Source organism: Phyllobates terribilis, unplaced genomic scaffold (assembly GCF_046119375.1).
Source record: "Phyllobates terribilis strain yellow unplaced genomic scaffold, ASM4611937v1 Scaffold_416__1_contigs__length_1633014, whole genome shotgun sequence".
Taxonomy (NCBI): domain Eukaryota; kingdom Metazoa; phylum Chordata; class Amphibia; order Anura; family Dendrobatidae; genus Phyllobates; species Phyllobates terribilis.
In genome coordinates, this window is record NW_027363176.1 from 1,274,029 (window position 1) to 1,294,024 (window position 19,996).

At 48.3% G+C, this 19,996-nt stretch overlaps 9 non-coding genes and 3 pseudogenes across 9 annotated transcripts; all 12 read right to left on the reverse strand.

Moving 5' to 3' along the window:
* Positions 1-627: 627 nt before the first annotated feature.
* On the reverse strand, positions 628-818 carry LOC141226988 (U2 spliceosomal RNA). The gene has a single exon (XR_012294101.1). It is a non-coding gene; the product is annotated as a U2 spliceosomal RNA (small nuclear RNA).
* A 1,112-nt stretch (positions 819-1,930) lies between these two features.
* Positions 1,931-2,121, reverse strand: LOC141227101 (U2 spliceosomal RNA). The gene has a single exon (XR_012294209.1). It is a non-coding gene; the product is annotated as a U2 spliceosomal RNA (small nuclear RNA).
* Positions 2,122-3,236: 1,115 nt separating this feature from the next.
* On the reverse strand, positions 3,237-3,427 carry LOC141226929 (U2 spliceosomal RNA). Its single transcript, XR_012294044.1, has one exon. It is a non-coding gene; the product is annotated as a U2 spliceosomal RNA (small nuclear RNA).
* A 1,112-nt stretch (positions 3,428-4,539) lies between these two features.
* LOC141227010 (U2 spliceosomal RNA) lies at positions 4,540-4,730 on the reverse strand. Its single transcript, XR_012294123.1, has one exon. It is a non-coding gene; the product is annotated as a U2 spliceosomal RNA (small nuclear RNA).
* A 1,115-nt stretch (positions 4,731-5,845) lies between these two features.
* Positions 5,846-6,036, reverse strand: LOC141227003 (U2 spliceosomal RNA). Its single transcript, XR_012294116.1, has one exon. It is a non-coding gene; the product is annotated as a U2 spliceosomal RNA (small nuclear RNA).
* A 1,115-nt stretch (positions 6,037-7,151) lies between these two features.
* On the reverse strand, positions 7,152-7,342 carry LOC141227063 (U2 spliceosomal RNA). Its single transcript, XR_012294173.1, has one exon. It is a non-coding gene; the product is annotated as a U2 spliceosomal RNA (small nuclear RNA).
* A 1,115-nt stretch (positions 7,343-8,457) lies between these two features.
* On the reverse strand, positions 8,458-8,655 carry LOC141227144 (U2 spliceosomal RNA). The gene has a single exon (XR_012294250.1). It is a non-coding gene; the product is annotated as a U2 spliceosomal RNA (small nuclear RNA).
* A 5,551-nt stretch (positions 8,656-14,206) lies between these two features.
* Positions 14,207-14,296, reverse strand: LOC141227288 (U2 spliceosomal RNA; annotated as a pseudogene).
* A 1,115-nt stretch (positions 14,297-15,411) lies between these two features.
* On the reverse strand, positions 15,412-15,602 carry LOC141227768 (U2 spliceosomal RNA). The gene has a single exon (XR_012294750.1). It is a non-coding gene; the product is annotated as a U2 spliceosomal RNA (small nuclear RNA).
* Positions 15,603-16,717: 1,115 nt separating this feature from the next.
* Positions 16,718-16,908, reverse strand: LOC141227041 (U2 spliceosomal RNA). Its single transcript, XR_012294152.1, has one exon. It is a non-coding gene; the product is annotated as a U2 spliceosomal RNA (small nuclear RNA).
* Positions 16,909-18,023: 1,115 nt separating this feature from the next.
* Positions 18,024-18,199, reverse strand: LOC141227239 (U2 spliceosomal RNA; annotated as a pseudogene).
* A 794-nt stretch (positions 18,200-18,993) lies between these two features.
* LOC141227348 (U2 spliceosomal RNA) lies at positions 18,994-19,085 on the reverse strand (annotated as a pseudogene).
* Between the last annotated feature and the right edge of the window lie 911 nt (positions 19,086-19,996).

The following is a 19,996-nucleotide window of genomic DNA, read 5'->3' on the forward strand; positions in this document are numbered from 1 at the left end:
AGCTCACAGAGACCGCCATAAGCAACAGTTTAACAGAATGCCACAGACTAATCAACCAAACTTTTTGGGTTGGGTTCTCTTTTATAGTCTGCAGGCATTAAATGAAAGAAGTCAGTGTTCCAGCAGAGGGAGACAACGTTTCAGAAAAGGCATTGTAGCAAACCAAAAAAGAAATTTTAAGTGCAGCAGAGTAACCAGCGCACATACCTGTTAGCTCAGGTGAGTTTAAAAGGCTGCTGTTGATAACAAGGGCATTTGCTAAATAGATGGTGTGTGTGCAACAATATACTGAAAGGTCAATTATATTGTGCAGCTTATCTCACCACCTGTAGTTATTTAGGTGAAAGCTCCAAAATGCTTGCCTAATATGTCTGTTTATCCAAAAGGAAGTAAAAAGGGAGAGCTAGAAAGATAGCATTGCATCACATTACATGGCAATGCAATGCACAGTTGCTGAAGTTGAACCAAAATGAGCTTGTAATCTGGCTTCTGCAACTTTGAACATGAAAAATCCAATGAGGAGAAGAAAAGCAAAGCCAAAGAGTCCATCCCAAAATCCGACAAACAAGCAAAATGAAAAAAAAACATTGAATTCAATTCTTTCTGATTTTAGAAACTGCATTAAAGAAGGGGTGCACTGGTCCTGGAGATACTGCAATACCAGGTCAATGCGTGGAGTGGACAGAGCAAGCTCTTTTTCCATCTCCCTGTTCTAAAAATCCATTTAATATATGGTCCCCAGATAGGGGACGTATCAGATATTAAACTGATAAGAACAAATACTACACTTGATCTTAGCCAAAAGGCCGAGAAGCGATAACCAGAATTGGTTTCAAACTACGGAGCCACCCAAGGATCCTGAAAAGTCCATTTGTGGAGATGAGCTCCTGGACTCCCGTTAAGAAGACATGTTGTCAACCTCTAGATCCCTTACATGCCTGCACTTTTCGGCTTGCTGCTGCTGCAATCCACGCGTTTTAGATCTGCATAACTCCACCTCTTTAAACACAGCACCTTCACCCCCTGCTGTTCCCACCCGCCTCAACACCGTTGGAAGGGAGGAGAACCAATTAAGGCGGGGGGTGGGGTGGAACGAGCAGCTGTCTACCCTTAGCAGGAGGGCTCCTGATTACATACCTCTCCTGCTGCTGCTGCTGGCTGTCCAGCAGCAGACTGAAGGTGGCTGCTGCTGTGCACAGGTATATAAAGGCTCAGAGCCTATTATGACACGCGCAGCCAGCGTTCCATTGCCACATTCCATCTACTGCAGGCAGGATACCTGGCTGGCTGAATGTCGCTGAGAAGCTCACAGAGACCGCCATAAGCAACAGTTTAACAGAATGCCACAGACTAATCAACCAAACTTTTTGGGTTGGGTTCTCTTTTATAGTCTGCAGGCATTAAATGAAAGAAGTCAGTGTTCCAGCAGAGGGAGACAACGTTTCAGAAAAGGCATTGTAGCAAACCAAAAAAGAAATTTTAAGCGCAGCAGAGTAACCAGCGCACATACCTGTTAGCTCAGGTGAGTTTAAAAGGCTGCTGTTGATAACAAGGGCATTTGCTAAATAGATGGTGTGTGTGCAACAATATACTGAAAGGTCAATTATATTGTGCAGCTTATCTCACCACCTGTAGTTATTTAGGTGAAAGCTCCAAAATGCTTGCCTAATATGTCTGTTTATCCAAAAGGAAGTAAAAAGGGAGAGCTAGAAAGATAGCATTGCATCACATTACATGGCAATGCAATGCACAGTTGCTGAAGTTGAACCAAAATGAGCTTGTAATCTGGCTTCTGCAACTTTGAACATGAAAAATCCAATGAGGAGAAGAAAAGCAAAGCCAAAGAGTCCATCCCAAAATCCGACAAACAAGCAAAATGAACAAAAAACATTGAATTCAATTCTTTCTGATTTTAGAAACTGCATTAAAGAAGGGGTGCACCGGTCCTGGAGATACTGCAATACCAGGTCAATGCGTGGAGTGTACAGAGCAAGCTCTTTTTCCATCTCCCTGTTCTAAAAATCCATTTAATATATGGTACCCAGATAGGGGACGTATCAGATATTAAACTGATAAGAACAGATACTACACTTGATCTTAGCCAAAAGGCCGAGAAGCGATAACCAGAATTGGTTTCAAACTACGGAGCCACCCAAGGATCCTGAAAAGTCCATTTGTGGAGATGAGCTCCTGGACTCCCGTTAAGAAGACATGTTGTCAACCTCTAGATCCCTTACATGCCTGCACTTTTCGGCTTGCTACTGCTGCAATCCACGCGTTTTAGATCTGCATAACTCCACCTCTTTAAACACAGCACCTTCACCCCCTGCTGTTCCCACCCGCCTCAACACCGTTGGAAGGGAGGAGAACCAATTAAGGCGGGGGGTGGGGTGGAACGAGCAGCTGTCTACCCTTAGCAGGAGGGCTCCTGATTACATACCTCTCCTGCTGCTGCTGCTGCTGGCTGTCCAGCAGCAGACTGAAGGTGGCTGCTGCTGTGCACAGGTATATAAAGGCTCAGAGCCTATTATGACACGCGCAGCCAGCGTTCCATTGCCACATTCCATCTACTGCAGGCAGGATACCTGGCTGGCTGAATGTCGCTGAGAAGCTCACAGAGACCGCCATAAGCAACAGTTTAACAGAATGCCACAGACTAATCAACCAAACTTTTTGGGTTGGGTTCTCTTTTATAGTCTGCAGGCATTAAATGAAAGAAGTCAGTGTTCCAGCAGAGGGAGACAACGTTTCAGAAAAGGCATTGTAGCAAACCAAAAAAGAAATTTTAAGCGCAGCAGAGTAACCAGCGCACATACCTGTTAGCTCAGGTGAGTTTAAAAGGCTGCTGTTGATAACAAGGGCATTTGCTAAATAGATGGTGTGTGTGCAACAATATACTGAAAGGTCAATTATATTGTGCAGCTTATCTCACCACCTGTAGTTATTTAGGTGAAAGCTCCAAAATGCTTGCCTAATATGTCTGTTTATCCAAAAGGAAGTAAAAAGGGAGAGCTAGAAAGATAGCATTGCATCACATTACATGGCAATGCAATGCACAGTTGCTGAAGTTGAACCAAAATGAGCTTGTAATCTGGCTTCTGCAACTTTGAACATGAAAAATCCAATGAGGAGAAGAAAAGCAAAGCCAAAGAGTCCATCCCAAAATCCGACAAACAAGCAAAATGAACAAAAAACATTGAATTCAATTCTTTCTGATTTTAGAAACTGCATTAAAGAAGGGGTGCACCGGTCCTGGAGATACTGCAATACCAGGTCAATGCGTGGAGTGGACAGAGCAAGCTCTTTTTCCATCTCCCTGTTCTAAAAATCCATTTAATATATGGTCCCCAGATAGGGGACGTATCAGATATTAAACTGATAAGAACAGATACTACACTTGATCTTAGCCAAAAGGCCAAGAAGCGATAACCAGAATTGGTTTCAAACTACGGAGCCACCCAAGGATCCTGAAAAGTCCATTTGTGGAGATGAGCTCCTGGACTCCCGTTAAGAAGACATGTTGTCAACCTCTAGATCCCTTACATGCCTGCACTTTTCGGCTTGCTGCTGCTGCAATCCACGCGTTTTAGATCTGCATAACTCCACCTCTTTAAACACAGCACCTTCACCCCCTGCTGTTCCCACCCGCCTCAACACCGTTGGAAGGGAGGAGAACCAATTAAGGCGGGGGGTGGGGTGGAACGAGCAGCTGTCTACCCTTAGCAGGAGGGCTCCTGATTACATACCTCTCCTGCTGCTGCTGCTGGCTGTCCAGCAGCAGACTGAAGGTGGCTGCTGCTGTGCACAGGTATATAAAGGCTCAGAGCCTATTATGACACGCGCAGCCAGCGTTCCATTGCCACATTCCATCTACTGCAGGCAGGATACCTGGCTGGCTGAATGTCGCTGAGAAGCTCACAGAGACCGCCATAAGCAACAGTTTAACAGAATGCCACAGACTAATCAACCAAACTTTTTGGGTTGGGTTCTCTTTTATAGTCTGCAGGCATTAAATGAAAGAAGTCAGTGTTCCAGCAGAGGGAGACAACGTTTCAGAAAAGGCATTGTAGCAAACCAAAAAAGAAATTTTAAGCGCAGCAGAGTAACCAGCGCACATACCTGTTAGCTCAGGTGAGTTTAAAAGGCTGCTGTTGATAACAAGGGCATTTGCTAAATAGATGGTGTGTGTGCAACAATATACTGAAAGGTCAATTATATTGTGCAGCTTATCTCACCACCTGTAGTTATTTAGGTGAAAGCTCCAAAATGCTTGCCTAATATGTCTGTTTATCCAAAAGGAAGTAAAAAGGGAGAGCTAGAAAGATAGCATTGCATCACATTACATGGCAATGCAATGCACAGTTGCTGAAGTTGAACCAAAATGAGCTTGTAATCTGGCTTCTGCAACTTTGAACATGAAAAATCCAATGAGGAGAAGAAAAGCAAAGCCAAAGAGTCCATCCCAAAATCCGACAAACAAGCAAAATGAACAAAAAACATTGAATTCAATTCTTTCTGATTTTAGAAACTGCATTAAAGAAGGGGTGCACCGGTCATGGAGATACTGCAATACCAGGTCAATGCGTGGAGTGGACAGAGCAAGCTCTTTTTCCATCTCCCTGTTCTAAAAATCCATTTAATATATGGTCCCCAGATAGGGGACGTATCAGATATTAAACTGATAAGAACAGATACTACACTTGATCTTAGCCAAAAGGCCGAGAAGCGATAACCAGAATTGGTTTCAAACTACGGAGCCACCCAAGGATCCTGAAAAGTCCATTTGTGGAGATGAGCTCCTGGACTCCCGTTAAGAAGACATGTTGTCAACCTCTAGATCCCTTACATGCCTGCACTTTTCGGCTTGCTGCTGCTGCAATCCACGCGTTTTAGATCTGCATAACTCCACCTCTTTAAACACAGCACCTTCACCCCCTGCTGTTCCCACCCGCCTCAACACCGTTGGAAGGGAGGAGAACCAATTAAGGCGGGGGGTGGGGTGGAACGAGCAGCTGTCTACCCTTAGCAGGAGGGCTCCTGATTACATACCTCTCCTGCTGCTGCTGCTGCTGGCTGTCCAGCAGCAGACTGAAGGTGGCTGCTGCTGTGCACAGGTATATAAAGGCTCAGAGCCTATTATGACACGCGCAGCCAGCGTTCCATTGCCACATTCCATCTACTGCAGGCAGGATACCTGGCTGGCTGAATGTCGCTGAGAAGCTCACAGAGACCGCCATAAGCAACAGTTTAACAGAATGCCACAGACTAATCAACCAAACTTTTTGGGTTGGGTTCTCTTTTATAGTCTGCAGGCATTAAATGAAAGAAGTCAGTGTTCCAGCAGAGGGAGACAACGTTTCAGAAAAGGCATTGTAGCAAACCAAAAAAGAAATTTTAAGCGCAGCAGAGTAACCAGCGCACATACCTGTTAGCTCAGGTGAGTTTAAAAGGCTGCTGTTGATAACAAGGGCATTTGCTAAATAGATGGTGTGTGTGCAACAATATACTGAAAGGTCAATTATATTGTGCAGCTTATCTCACCACCTGTAGTTATTTAGGTGAAAGCTCCAAAATGCTTGCCTAATATGTCTGTTTATCCAAAAGGAAGTAAAAAGGGAGAGCTAGAAAGATAGCATTGCATCACATTACATGGCAATGCAATGCACAGTTGCTGAAGTTGAACCAAAATGAGCTTGTAATCTGGCTTCTGCAACTTTGAACATGAAAAATCCAATGAGGAGAAGAAAAGCAAAGCCAAAGAGTCCATCCCAAAATCCGACAAACAAGCAAAATGAACAAAAAACATTGAATTCAATTCTTTCTGATTTTAGAAACTGCAATAAAGAAGGGGTGCGCCGGTCCTGGAGATACTGCAATACCAGGTCAATGCGTGGAGTGGACAGAGCAAGCTCTTTTTCCATCTCCCTGTTCTAAAAATCCATTTAATATATGGTCCCCAGATAGGGGACGTATCAGATATTAAACTGATAAGAACAGATACTACACTTGATCTTAGCCAAAAGGCCGAGAAGCGATAACCAGAATTGGTTTCAAACTACGGAGCCACCCAAGGATCCTGAAAAGTCCATTTGTGGAGATGAGCTCCTGGACTCCCGTTAAGAAGACATGTTGTCAACCTCTAGATCCCTTACATGCCTGCACTTTTCGGCTTGCTGCTGCTGCAATCCACGCGTTTTAGATCTGCATAACTCCACCTCTTTAAACACAGCACCTTCACCCCCTGCTGTTCCCACCCGCCTCAACACCGTTGGAAGGGAGGAGAACCAATTAAGGCGGGGGGTGGGGTGGAACGAGCAGCTGTCTACCCTTAGCAGGAGGGCTCCTGATTACATACCTCTCCTGCTGCTGCTGCTGCTGGCTGTCCAGCAGCAGACTGAAGGTGGCTGCTGCTGTGCACAGGTATATAAAGGCTCAGAGCCTATTATGACACGCGCAGCCAGCGTTCCATTGCCACATTCCATCTACTGCAGGCAGGATACCTGGCTGGCTGAATGTCGCTGAGAAGCTCACAGAGACCGCCATAAGCAACAGTTTAACAGAATGCCACAGACTAATCAACCAAACTTTTTGGGTTGGGTTCTCTTTTATAGTCTGCAGGCATTAAATGAAAGAAGTCAGTGTTCCAGCAGAAGGAGACAACGTTTCAGAAAAGGCATTGTAGCAAACCAAAAAAGAAATTTTAAGCGCAGCAGAGTAACCAGCGCACATACCTGTTAGCTCAGGTGAGTTTAAAAGGCTGCTGTTGATAACAAGGGCATTTGCTAAATAGATGGTGTGTGTGCAACAATATACTGAAAGGTCAATTATATTGTGCAGCTTATCTCACCACCTGTAGTTATTTAGGTGAAAGCTCCAAAATGCTTGCCTAATATGTCTGTTTATCCAAAAGGAAGTAAAAAGGGAGAGCTAGAAAGATAGCATTGCATCACATTACATGGCAATGCAATGCACAGTTGCTGAAGTTGAACCAAAATGAGCTTGTAATCTGGCTTCTGCAACTTTGAACATGAAAAATCCAATGAGGAGAAGAAAAGCAAAGCCAAAGAGTCCATCCCAAAATCCGACAAACAAGCAAAATGAACAAAAAACATTGAATTCAATTCTTTCTGATTTTAGAAACTGCATTAAAGAAGGGGTGCACCGGTCCTGGAGATACTGCAATACCAGGTCAATGCGTGGAGTGGACAGAGCAAGCTCTTTTTCCATCTCCTTGTTCTAAAAATCCATTTAATATATGGTCCCCAGATAGGGGACGTATCAGATATTAAATTGATAAGAACAGATACTACACTTGATCTTAGCCAAAAGGCCGAGAAGCGATAACCAGAATTGGTTTCAAACTACGGAGCCACCCAAGGATCCTGAAAAGTCCATTTGTGGAGATGAGCTCCTGGACTCCCGTTAAGAAGACATGTTGTCAACCTCTAGATCCCTTACATGCCTGCACTTTTCGGCTTGCTGCTGCTGCAATCCACGCGTTTTAGATCTGCATAACTCCACCTCTTTAAACACAGCACCTTCACCCCCTGCTGTTCCCACCCGCCTCAACACCGTTGGAAGGGAGGAGAACCAATTAAGGCGGGGGGTGGGGTGGAACGAGCAGCTGTCTACCCTTAGCAGGAGGGCTCCTGATTACATACCTCTCCTGCTGCTGCTGCTGCTGGCTGTCCAGCAGCAGACTGAAGGTGGCTGCTGCTGTGCACAGGTATATAAAGGCTCAGAGCCTATTATGACACGCGCAGCCAGCGTTCCATTGCCACATTCCATCTACTGCAGGCAGGATACCTGGCTGGCTGAATGTCGCTGAGAAGCTCACAGAGACCGCCATAAGCAACAGTTTAACAGAATGCCACAGACTAATCAACCAAACTTTTTGGGTTGGGTTCTCTTTTATAGTCTGCAGGCATTAAATGAAAGAAGTCAGTGTTCCAGCAGAGGGAGACAACGTTTCAGAAAAGGCATTGTAGCAAACCAAAAAAGAAATTTTAAGCGCAGCAGAGTAACCAGCGCACATACCTGTTAGCTCAGGTGAGTTTAAAAGGCTGCTGTTGATAACAAGGGCATTTGCTAAATAGATGGTGTGTGTGCAACAATATACTGAAAGGTCAATTATATTGTGCAGCTTATCTCACCACCTGTAGTTATTTAGGTGAAAGCTCCAAAATGCTTGCCTAATATGTCTGTTTATCCAAAAGGAAGTAAAAAGGGAGATCTAGAAAGATAGCATTGCATCACATTACATGGCAATGCAATGCACAGTTGCTGAAGTTGAACCAAAATGAGCTTGTAATCTGGCTTCTGCAACTTTGAACATGAAAAATCCAATGAGGAGAAGAAAAGCAAAGCCAAAGAGTCCATCCCAAAATCCGACAAACAAGCAAAATGAACAAAAAACATTGAATTCAATTCTTTCTGATTTTAGAAACTGCATTAAAGAAGGGGTGCACCGGTCCTGGAGATACTGCAATACCAGGTCAATGCGTGGAGTGGACAGAGCAAGCTCTTTTTCCATCTCCCTGTTCTAAAAATCCATTTAATATATGGTCCCCAGATAGGGGACGTATCAGATATTAAACTGATAAGAACAGATTTTTTTTTTTGATTGAATATATCTTTTATTAGCACAAAAAATAAGTTAACAGACAGTGTACAGTGCCGCAGCCCAGTACACACAGAATTCTACATCATATTTACATAGCATGAGGATACGACGCACTAACTAGACACATCACACCCCTATGCTACACAAAACACTCAATCTGAAAGAAAAGCATGTCAATCAATACAGTACGACGAACCGTGATAAGGGATGGGGATTGGGAAAAAGGGGATGGGGAGGGGAAAATCACAGGCCCGAAGCTTTATTGAAAGACAAGACACATAAGGGGAGAGGGGGAGGAGGGGTTTAGTCCTCGTCCTCGTCCTCCGGACCGTCCATGATGGAATAGTCTCTGAGCAGGCTGTGGATCAGCCTGCGGCAGTCCTGGATGGACATCCTCTCCCTCCTCAAGATGAGCCGGTTCCTGGCGACCCAAACGGCATCCTTGAAGCAGTTCATAAGGCGCCAAGCCTCCTGGATGGCTCCGACGGTATGAACCCCAGGGAAGAGTCCGTAAAGCACAGAATGGTGCGATAGGCTCGCCCTGGGGACAGAGTTCCTCAGGTCGTCCTCAAGTGCAGTCAATAGGCGCTGTGCAAATCCGCAGTCCCAAAAAGTGTGCAAAGATGTTTCCTCCACGAAGGGGCACCTTGGGCAGTACCGGGTCTTGCACAGGTTCCGGGCATGCATGAATGACCGGACGGGCAGTCCGCCCTGAATCGCCATCCACGACAAGTCCTTGTGCCCGTTGGTCAGCCTGTCAGACGACACATTTGTCCACACAGTCTCCAGCGTGTCCTGGTGAAGTCCTGTGATGTTCTCCACGTCATCCTTGGCTCTGATTAGCTTGTGGATAGTTTTGGGCTTCCACAAGTCGGGCTTGAGTCCCTCCAGTTGATGCTCCCCCACAAATCGAACGACGTCTCCGTAGAACCATGGCGTCGTCCAGTTGTAGGGGAAGGAGCTGTCCCACTTGTCCCAGCCGAGTCGCCTCCAAAGAGGAAGCAGGAAGAAGCGAGACATGGACCTGCCCGCGGAGCCATTCTTGACTTGCAAAGTCCGGCGGACACAATCACACACAAAAGAGGATCGCAGGAGGGTGGGGATATCTGGAACGCCCTTCCCACCCTTGCGAGGCTCCTTGTACATGACGGCCCGCCTGACTCTGTCCATCTTGGATCCCCAGACAAAGTGAAACACTGTCCTGGTAATGGCCCTGCACACAGTGACGTGTGGGGGCCAGGCCTGCGCCGTGTACTGCAAGACGGGCAGGACCTCATTACGCAGGATGAGTGCCTTACCCTCACAAGTGAGGTGTCTGAGGCTCCAGAGTCCAATCCGTTGCTTCACCTTGGCCAAGCGTTCTTGCCAGGACTTGAGGGCCGCTCCTTCCTTCCCGAACCAGACTCCCAGCACCTTGAGGAAATCCGGTTGAATGTTGAAGGGGAAGGGGGCGGAGGAGGCCGGCTGCCAATCCCCGAAGAGCATGGCTTCCGACTTCCTGCAGTTGACTTTGGCCCCTGAAGCCCGGCCGAACCTCTCACACGTCTGGACGAGGGCGTCGACTGAACCACGATCAGCGCAGAAGACGGTGACGTCGTCCATGTAGAGCGAGCACTTGACCTCGTGTCGTCCCGGACCCGGTGCGGTGATCCCTCTGATCTCTCCATTCTGCCGGATAGCCTCTGCGAAGAGTTCTATAACACAAACAAAAAGAAGAGGTGATAGAGGGCAGCCTTGTCTGACCCCAGAGAGGACAGGGAAGGGGTCAGTCTTCCAGCCGTTCACCAACACCGAGCTGTGGATATCAAAATACATCAGACGGACATACGAACAAAACATGTTACCCAAACCTAACCGGTGCAGAGCTCGGCCCATGAACTCGTGGGAAACCCGGTCGAAGGCCTTCTCCTGATCCAAGGAGACCAGGGCCGCGTGTGCGCGGCGGACCTTGATGTACTCGACCGTGTCCCGCACGAGAGCGAGGCTGTCTGCGATGCGACGTCCAGGGATGCCGCAGGTCTGGTCCGGGTGGATGATCCGTCCGATGACCGTCTTAAGTCGTGTCGCCATCGTCTTGGCCAGGATCTTGTAGTCCACGTTGAGCAGAGTGATGGGACGCCAATTCCTCAGGTCGCACCTCTCTCCCTTCCGCTTGTACAGGATCGTGACCATTCCTTCCCTCAAAGATGGAGGCATTCTACCCTCCACCACCATCTCCTCGTACAGGTCCAACAGGTCCGGACAGATGAGGTCTCCCAGCGCTACATAGAGCTCCGCTGGAAGACCATCACTGCCCGGGGTCCTGCCGGTCCTAAAGGATTTAGCGGCAGAGAGCAATTCGCCCACCATCAGAGGTTTGTCCAAGGCTGCCGTGCCTGCAGGATCAAGATGGTTAGTGATACCTGACAGGAACTTATCAGCAGCGTCGGGGTCGGTAGTCTTGTGGGAGTAGAGTTCGCTGTAGAAGTCGCTGACGACCCTCATCACGTCCTCCTTCCCACGTCGCATGTTTCCGCTCTCGTCTCGCAGCTCGTTCAGGGGCGTGTGACCGGCATGAAGTTTCCTGAAAAAGAATGAGTTACATTTCTCACCCTTCTCCAGATTCTCCACTTTGGAACGGAAGATGATTCGCTTGGACTCCTCCTCAAAGTGCCTTTTCAGGCTCTTCTTGGTCTCCTCCAGCTCCTCCCTCACGTCCCAGCCGCAGTGAAGAAGGTCCTGCAGCGACCGCAGCTCGCGCTGCAGCCCTCTGAAGTCCCTCCTCTTCTCACACGCCTGTTGTCGACCCTTGGCCTGAAAGAAACAGCGAAACTCAAGTTTAACATATTCCCACCAATCAGAGACTGTTTGGAAGCTACCCTTGTAGGACTGCCACATTGCGTAGGCTGCTCTCAGCTCCTCCACGACTTCATCCTGAGCCAGCAGAGCACAATTCAGCTTCCAGGAGCCGGGGCCGGACGGAAAACCGTCGCCGAGGACACCTTGTAAGTGAATGGCTCTGTGGTCGGAGAAGAAGCAGGAGACCATCGAGTGCCTACTCTGCCTGACTGCCCGAGAGGTGAACACAAAGTCAATCCTGGAGCGGAGTGAGCCATCGGGTCGGCTCCACGAATAGTTCGTGGAGCCTCTCCCCATGGAGCCCACCACGTCCTGAAGAGAGGCCTCGGTTACCATCTCGATGAGCAGCTTGGACGTGATGTCCAACTTGGCAGATGTGCCAGAACTACGACCGTCCTCCTCGATGGGGCAGTTGAAATCCCCGGCCATCACTAAGGTCCTGGTGGTGGCAAGCTGAAGCCGCAGGGTCTGGAAAAGCTCCAAACGCTCATTCTTCAGTGGGGACGCATACACGTTGATGAACCTGACAGGTTCTCCCGCCCAGTTGCCATCTACAACAAGAGCCCTGCCGCAGATGAGCTCCTGGACGGACTCAAGCGTGAATGCGCCCCCCCTGATCAGAATTGCGACCCCCGCAGACTTGCAGTCACCCCCACCGGACCAGTAGGATGGACCGTGGGACCACTCCCTGGCCAGATGTTTGAAGGACCTAGAGGAGGGAAGGGAACATTCCTGCAACATATAAACATCACACAACTGGGAAGTAAGGAAGGCATAAATAGTCTGACGTCTGAACTTGTCCTTGATGCTCCTGACATTAATGGAAAATAAGTTAATATTAGCCATCATGTAGGGAAAAAAGAAAAAGTTAGCGCAGGCAATACACCTTAGTTACCACTCCGGTCGGGTGGTCCCTCGTCGGTGTTGACTGCTGGTGACGGGATCACCAGCAGGCCCTCTTCCTCCATCTGGTCAAGCAGCGCGGCCTCGATCTCGGCGACCACCAGTTCCTCCTCTTCTGGCTCGGCCACCAGGGTCTCAACCATGTGCTCCATCTCTTCTGGCTCAGGGAGGGTATCCTCCTTTTCGCCTACGAAATCCAGAATCTTCTTTTTGGAGGATTCAGTAGCAGGGCTGTCCTCCACCTTCCTCTTTCCCCGGGTTGGAACTGGGGAGACAAGAAGGGGAAAATCCTCCTCGGAATAGATAGCGGCGGGTGGAGGAAAGGTTAATTCCACCGCTACCATGGTCTGGGGAGGGAGAGTGGCTGCCGGGGCAGGGGAAAGGACACCTGCTGAGGAGTAGGGGAAGGAGGAAGAGGAAGTGGAATCCTCAGCAGGGGTGGCCGGGGTGGGGGGGGATTGGACGGGGGTGGCAGGGGGAGGGATCGAGAGAGGGGTGACAGAACTCTTACCCTCCTTTGACTTTTTCTTCTGCTTCGGAGCTGCTGGGACCGTCGCTGGGGCTTTGGCCACCGACTCCTTGACCGCTTTGGCCTTGGTCGTCTCGGCCTTGGCCGCTGGGGCCTTGGTCGTCGCGTCCTTGACCTTCACAGGCCTGGTCGTCGGGGCCTTGTCCTCCGTAGCTGGGGTCGTCGCAACCACCGATGCCCAGGATCTCTCACGCCTGGGGCAATCCTTGTACAGATGAGCCGCCAGCCCACACAGGTTGCAGGACGTCTTCTTCGGGCAGTCCTTCGAGCTGTGTCCCGTCACTCGACAAATCCTGCAGGCATCCTCCTTGCAGTCCTTCATCTCGTGGCCGTTCTTGCCGCATCTCCTGCAGTTCCGCGGCATGTCCGGGTAATAGATGAGGCCGTAGGAGTTGCCCAGGGAGAATGTCGGGGGCAGGTGCCGAAGTCTGTCTGAGTACGCCAGGTCCCTGTGAAGTCTAACGGTCACCGACCACTTACCTGTCCAGAAGCCGAGTCCATTCAGGATGTGAGAGGGTTCCTTCACAACCAAACAGAAGCGTCTCAGGAAGGTACAGATGTCTTGGCCTGGGGTGTGCGGGTTGCGCATGGAGACCGTGATCCTCCTTTCATCCCTCTGGATAGGGCAGCTACCTGTAAAGGCAGAGAAAGAATTATCCGGTCCTTTTGCGCTTACCATTACCCAGAACCTCCTGCAGGTGTTCACAGTGGCGAAGGTGACGAAGAAGATCCCCGTCAAGAAGGTCTGGATGCTGAGGGTGTCCGACCTGGAGAAGCCTCGATCCAGCAGCATCTTCTGGCAGAACACGTCCGAGGACATGTCCGGCACCCTCCCATCCACTTCCTTCAGCTTCAGGGCCACCGTCTGCCGCATCCATGGCTCCAGGGCTGGAGCTTCGTGGCGGGGCTTCTGGGGTCCCTTCTGCTGGCCAGTCGTGGAGGCAGAGTCCTTGGGGTCAGAATCGGCTCCTGGCTGGGCCCTCCTGGCTGTCCCCAGCTCCAGGCTCTTCTTTTCGGCCTTCCTCGCAGCGCTTGCCATGGCTTTCCTCCTGCAGTTACTTCTTGGAGCTGGATCTGGAACTCTTCCCGGAATGGGTGGAGCTATGCAGATTCTTCTCCCGTCGTGTTCTGGACAAATTCCCCGAAAGGTCTTTGTCTCGATGATTTTCTTCCTCGAAGATTCCACAGGACAGCCCGATTCTTCTCCGAGTCTTCGTCTTCTTCTGGATTCTTTAGAGCTTCTTCCTCCCACCGATATCCGCCTTCGTTCTCCGATGTCAGCTGGGATCCGAAGCTCTTCTCCTTCCGAGTTCGATCGCTCTCGTCAAGTGTAGATCGCAGCTCTTGTGTTTTTAAAAGAACAGATACTACACTTGATCTTAGCCAAAAGGCCGAGAAGCGATAACCAGAATTGGTTTCAAACTACGGAGCCACCCAAGGATCCTGAAAAGTCCATTTGTGGAGATGAGCTCCTGGACTCCCGTTAAGAAGACATGTTGTCAACCTCTAGATCCCTTACATGCCTGCACTTTTTGGCTTGCTGCTGCTGCAATCCACGCGTTTTAGATCTGCATAACTCCACCTCTTTAAACACAGCACCTTCACCCCCTGCTGTTCCCACCCGCCTCAACACCGTTGGAAGGGAGGAGAACCAATTAAGGCGGGGGGTGGGGTGGAACGAGCAGCTGTGTACCCTTAGCAGGAGGGCTCCTGATTACATACCTCTCCTGCTGCTGCTGCTGCTGGCTGTCCAGCAGCAGACTGAAGGTGGCTGCTGCTGTGCACAGGTATATAAAGGCTCAGAGCCTATTATGACACGCGCAGCCAGCGTTCCATTGCCACATTCCATCTACTGCAGGCAGGATACCTGGCTGGCTGAATGTCGCTGAGAAGCTCACAGAGACCGCCATAAGCAACAGTTTAACAGAATGCCACAGACTAATCAACCAAACTTTTTGGGTTGGGTTCTCTTTTATAGTCTGCAGGCATTAAATGAAAGAAGTCAGTGTTCCAGCAGAAGGAGACAACGTTTCAGAAAAGGCATTGTAGCAAACCAAAAAAGAAATTTTAAGCGCAGCAGAGTAACCAGCGCACATACCTGTTAGCTCAGGTGAGTTTAAAAGGCTGCTGTTGATAACAAGGGCATTTGCTAAATAGATGGTGTGTGTGCAACAATATACTGAAAGGTCAATTATATTGTGCAGCTTATCTCACCACCTGTAGTTATTTAGGTGAAAGCTCCAAAATGCTTGCCTAATATGTCTGTTTATCCAAAAGGAAGTAAAAAGGGAGAGCTAGAAAGATAGCATTGCATCACATTACATGGCAATGCAATGCACAGTTGCTGAAGTTGAACCAAAATGAGCTTGTAATCTGGCTTCTGCAACTTTGAACATGAAAAATCCAATGAGGAGAAGAAAAGCAAAGCCAAAGAGTCCATCCCAAAATCCGACAAACAAGCAAAATGAACAAAAAACATTGAATTCAATTCTTTCTGATTTTAGAAACTGCATTAAAGAAGGGGTGCACCGGTCCTGGAGATACTGCAATACCAGGTCAATGCGTGGAGTGGACAGAGCAAGCTCTTTTTCCATCTCCCTGTTCTAAAAATCCATTTAATATATGGTCCCCAGATAGGGGACGTATCAGATATTAAACTGATAAGAACAGATACTACACTTGATCTTAGCCAAAAGGCCGAGAAGCGATAACCAGAATTGGTTTCAAACTACGGAGCCACCCAAGGATCCTGAAAAGTCCATTTGTGGAGATGAGCTCCTGGACTCCCGTTAAGAAGACATGTTGTCAACCTCTAGATCCCTTACATGCCTGCACTTTTCGGCTTGCTGCTGCTGCAATCCACGCGTTTTAGATCTGCATAACTCCACCTCTTTAAACACAGCACCTTCACCCCCTGCTGTTCCCACCCGCCTCAACACCGTTGGAAGGGAGGAGAACCAATTAAGGCGGGGGGTGGGGTGGAACGAGCAGCTGTCTACCCTTAGCAGGAGGGCTCCTGATTACATACCTCTCCTGCTGCTGCTGCTGCTGGCTGTCCAGCAGCAGACTGAAGGTGGCTGCTGCTGTGCACAGGTATATAAAGGCTCAGAGCCTATTATGACACGCGCAGCCAGCGTTCCATTGCCACATTCCATCTACTGCAGGCAGGATACCTGGCTGGCTGAATGTCGCTGAGAAGCTCACAGAGACCGCCATAAGCAACAGTTTAACAGAATGCCACAGACTAATCAACCAAACTTTTTGGGTTGGGTTCTCTTTTATAGTCTGCAGGCATTAAATGAAAGAAGTCAGTGTTCCAGCAGAGGGAGACAACGTTTCAGAAAAGGCATTGTAGCAAACCAAAAAAGAAATTTTAAGCGCAGCAGAGTAACCAGCGCACATACCTGTTAGCTCAGGTGAGTTTAAAAGGCTGCTGTTGATAACAAGGGCATTTGCTAAATAGATGGTGTGTGTGCAACAATATACTGAAAGGTCAATTATATTGTGCAGCTTATCTCACCACCTGTAGTTATTTAGGTGAAAGCTCCAAAATGCTTGCCTAATATGTCTGTTTATCCAAAAGGAAGTAAAAAGGGAGAGCTAGAAAGATAGCATTGCATCACATTACATGGCAATGCAATGCACAGTTGCTGAAGTAGAACCAAAATGAGCTTGTAATCTGGCTTCTGCAACTTTGAACATGAAATATCCAATGAGGAGAAGAAAAGCAAAGCCAAAGAGTCCATCCCAAAATCCGACAAACAAGCAAAATGAACATAAAACATTGAATTCAATTCTTTCTGATTTTAGAAACTGCATTAAAGAAGGGGTGCACCGGTCCTGGAGATACTGCAATACCAGGTCAATGCGTGGAGTGGACAGAGCAAGCTCTTTTTCCATCTACCTGTTCTAAAAATCCATTTAATATATGGTCCCCAGATAGGGGACGTATCAGATATTAAACTGATAAGAACAGATACTACACTTGATCTTAGCCAAAAGGCCGAGAAGCGATAACCAGAATTGGTTTTAAACTACGGAGCCACCCAAGGATCCTGAAAAGTCCATTTGTGGAGATGAGCTCCTGGACTCCCGTTAAGAAGACATGTTGTCAACCTCTAGATCCCTTACATGCCTGCACTTTTCGGCTTGCTGCTGCTGCAATCCACGCGTTTTAGATCTGCATAACTCCACCTCTTTAAACACAGCACCTTCACCCCCTGCTGTTCCCACCCGCCTCAACACCGTTGAAAGGGAGGAGAACCAATTAAGGCGGGGGGTGGGGTGGAACGAGCAGCTGTCTACTCTTAGCAGGAGGGCTCCTGATTACATACCTCTCCTGCTGCTGCTGCTGCTGGCTGTCCAGCAGCAGACTGAAGGTGGCTGCTGCTGTGCACAGGTATATAAAGGCTCAGAGCCTATTATGACACGCGCAGCCAGCGTTCCATTGTCACATTCCATCTACTGCAGGCAGGATACCTGGCTGGCTGAATGTCGCTGAGAAGCTCACAGAGACCGCCATAAGCAACAGTTTAACAGAATGCCACAGACTAATCAACCAAACTTTTTGGGTTTGGTTCTCTTTTATAGTCTGCAGGCATTAAATGAAAGAAGTCAGTGTTCCAGCAGAGGGAGACAGCGTTTCAGAAAAGGCATTGTAGCAAACCAAAAAAGAAATTTTAAGCGCAGCAGAGTAACCAGCGCACATACCTGTTAGCTCAGGTGAGTTTAAAAGGCTGCTGTTGATAACAAGGGCATTTGCTAAATAGATGGTGTGTGTGCAACAATATACTGAAAGGTCAATTATATTGTGCAGCTTATCTCACCACCTGTAGTTATTTAGGTGAAAGCTCCAAAATGCTTGCCTAATATGTCTGTTTATCCAAAAGGAAGTAAAAAGGGAGAGCTAGAAAGATAGCATTGCATCACATTACATGGCAATGCAATGCACAGTTGCTGAAGTTGAACCAAAATGAGCTTGTAATCTGGCTTCTGCAACTTTGAACATGAAAAATCCAATGAGGAGAAGAAAAGCAAAGCCAAAGAGTCCATCCCAAAATCCGACAAACAAGCAAAATGAACAAAAAACATTGAATTCAATTCTTTCTGATTTTAGAAACTGCATTAAAGAAGGGGTGCACCGGTCCTGGAGATACTGCAATACCAGGTCAATGCGTGGAGTGGACAGAGCAAGCTCTTTTTCCATCTCCCTGTTCTAAAAATCCATTTAATATATGGTCCCCAGATAGGGGACGTATCAGATATTAAACTGATAAGAACAGATTTTTTTTTTTTGAAAGCCCGAATTCGTGTACAAAACCCGAGTGCGCTTAAAAAAGTGACAAGTGCCACAAAAAAAGTGCACTAGGATGCTGGTCTTCTTGAAACCCTCTCCAAAAGGAGAAGGGTCCCCCAAACCATTCCCCGTCCCTCCGAGCCAAAAGGCCACAGCGAGGAACAGGGACAAAAAGCCACCTCCAGCCGAAGCCAGAGGCGACCCAATCTTACCCCCAGCACCTGCCCGAGTTCTCACCCGAGCAAGGCACTGGGAGCCAAAGACTGTGCTCCCCTCCCGGAAGAGGGGAGCCAACAACGCTCTCCTCCCGAAAGAGGAGAGCCAGGGGGGTTCAGGGGGGAGCGGAACCTGATGGCCACACACTCCCCCCCTAGACCTGCCAAGAGAGGAACCCGTAAGGGAACCGCATCCCGACAAAATCCTAGTAGGACGTGACACACGTGAATAAGTGGACACACAGTGACAAAGAAATTAAATAAATAGTGAAGGTTTCACAGTATAATACTGCCCGGACCTTCGACCGGGAATTGAAAAATTCCCCATCCTAAGGCCAGAAGGCCCGGAATAAGGGTGTGTGCGAAGAAAGAAAATTTGAAGTGCTTGTGCAAATGTGCCATAAACTCAAGTGGGGTTCCCAATCCCAGTGAGTTAAGGCACCCCAGGGTCACCACTCCTGGGGCACTTCACACTTCGGGCTTTCGATCTTCCCCGGCCCAATGGCGTCGATCCTGGGGGGCCATGCTTTCCACCAGATGACTATATTAGCCACCTGGCGTACTAACAAGCGCCTAAACCCCAGTGTGCATAATGTATCAATCTACTAGGGCGGCCAACATCCAAAACCGCCTTTTCGAAAGATACTACACTTGATCTTAGCCAAAAGGCCGAGAAGCGATAACCAGAATTGGTTTCAAACTACGGAGCCACCCAAGGATCCTGAAAAGTCCATTTGTGGAGATGAGCTCCTGGACTCCCGTTAAGAAGACATGTTGTCAACCTCTAGATCCCTTACATGCCTGCACTTTTCGGCTTGCTGCTGCTGCAATCCACGCGTTTTAGATCTGCATAACTCCACCTCTTTAAACACAGCACCTTCACCCCCTGCTGTTCCCACCCGCCTCAACACCGTTGGAAGGGAGGAGAACCAATTAAGGCGGGGGGTGGGGTGGAACGAGCAGCTGTCTACCCTTAGCAGGAGGGCTCCTGATTACATACCTCTCCTGCTGCTGCTGCTGCTGGCTGTCCAGCAGCAGACTGAAGGTGGCTGCTGCTGTGCACAGGTATATAAAGGCTCAGAGCCTATTATGACACGCGCAGCCAGCGTTCCATTGCCACATTCCATCTACTGCAGGCAGGATACCTGGCTGGCTGAATGTCGCTGAGAAGCTCACAGAGACCGCCATAAGCAACAGTTTAACAGAATGCCACAGACTAATCAACCAAACTTTTTGGGTTGTGTTCTCTTTTATAGTCTGCAGGCATTAAATGAAAGAAGTCAGTGTTTCAGCAGAGGGAGACAACGTTTCAGAAAAGGCATTGTAGCAAACCAAAAAAGAAATTTTAAGTGCAGCAGAGTAACCAGCGCACATACCTGTTAGCTCAGGTGAGTTTAAAAGGCTGCTGTTGATAACAAGGGCATTTGCTAAATAGATGGTGTGTGTGCAACAATATACTGAAAGGTCAATTATATTGTGCAGCTTATCTCACCACCTGTAGTTATTTAGGTGAAAGCTCCAAAATGCTTGCCTAATATGTCTGTTTATCCAAAAGGAAGTAAAAAGGGAGAGCTAGAAAGATAGCATTGCAT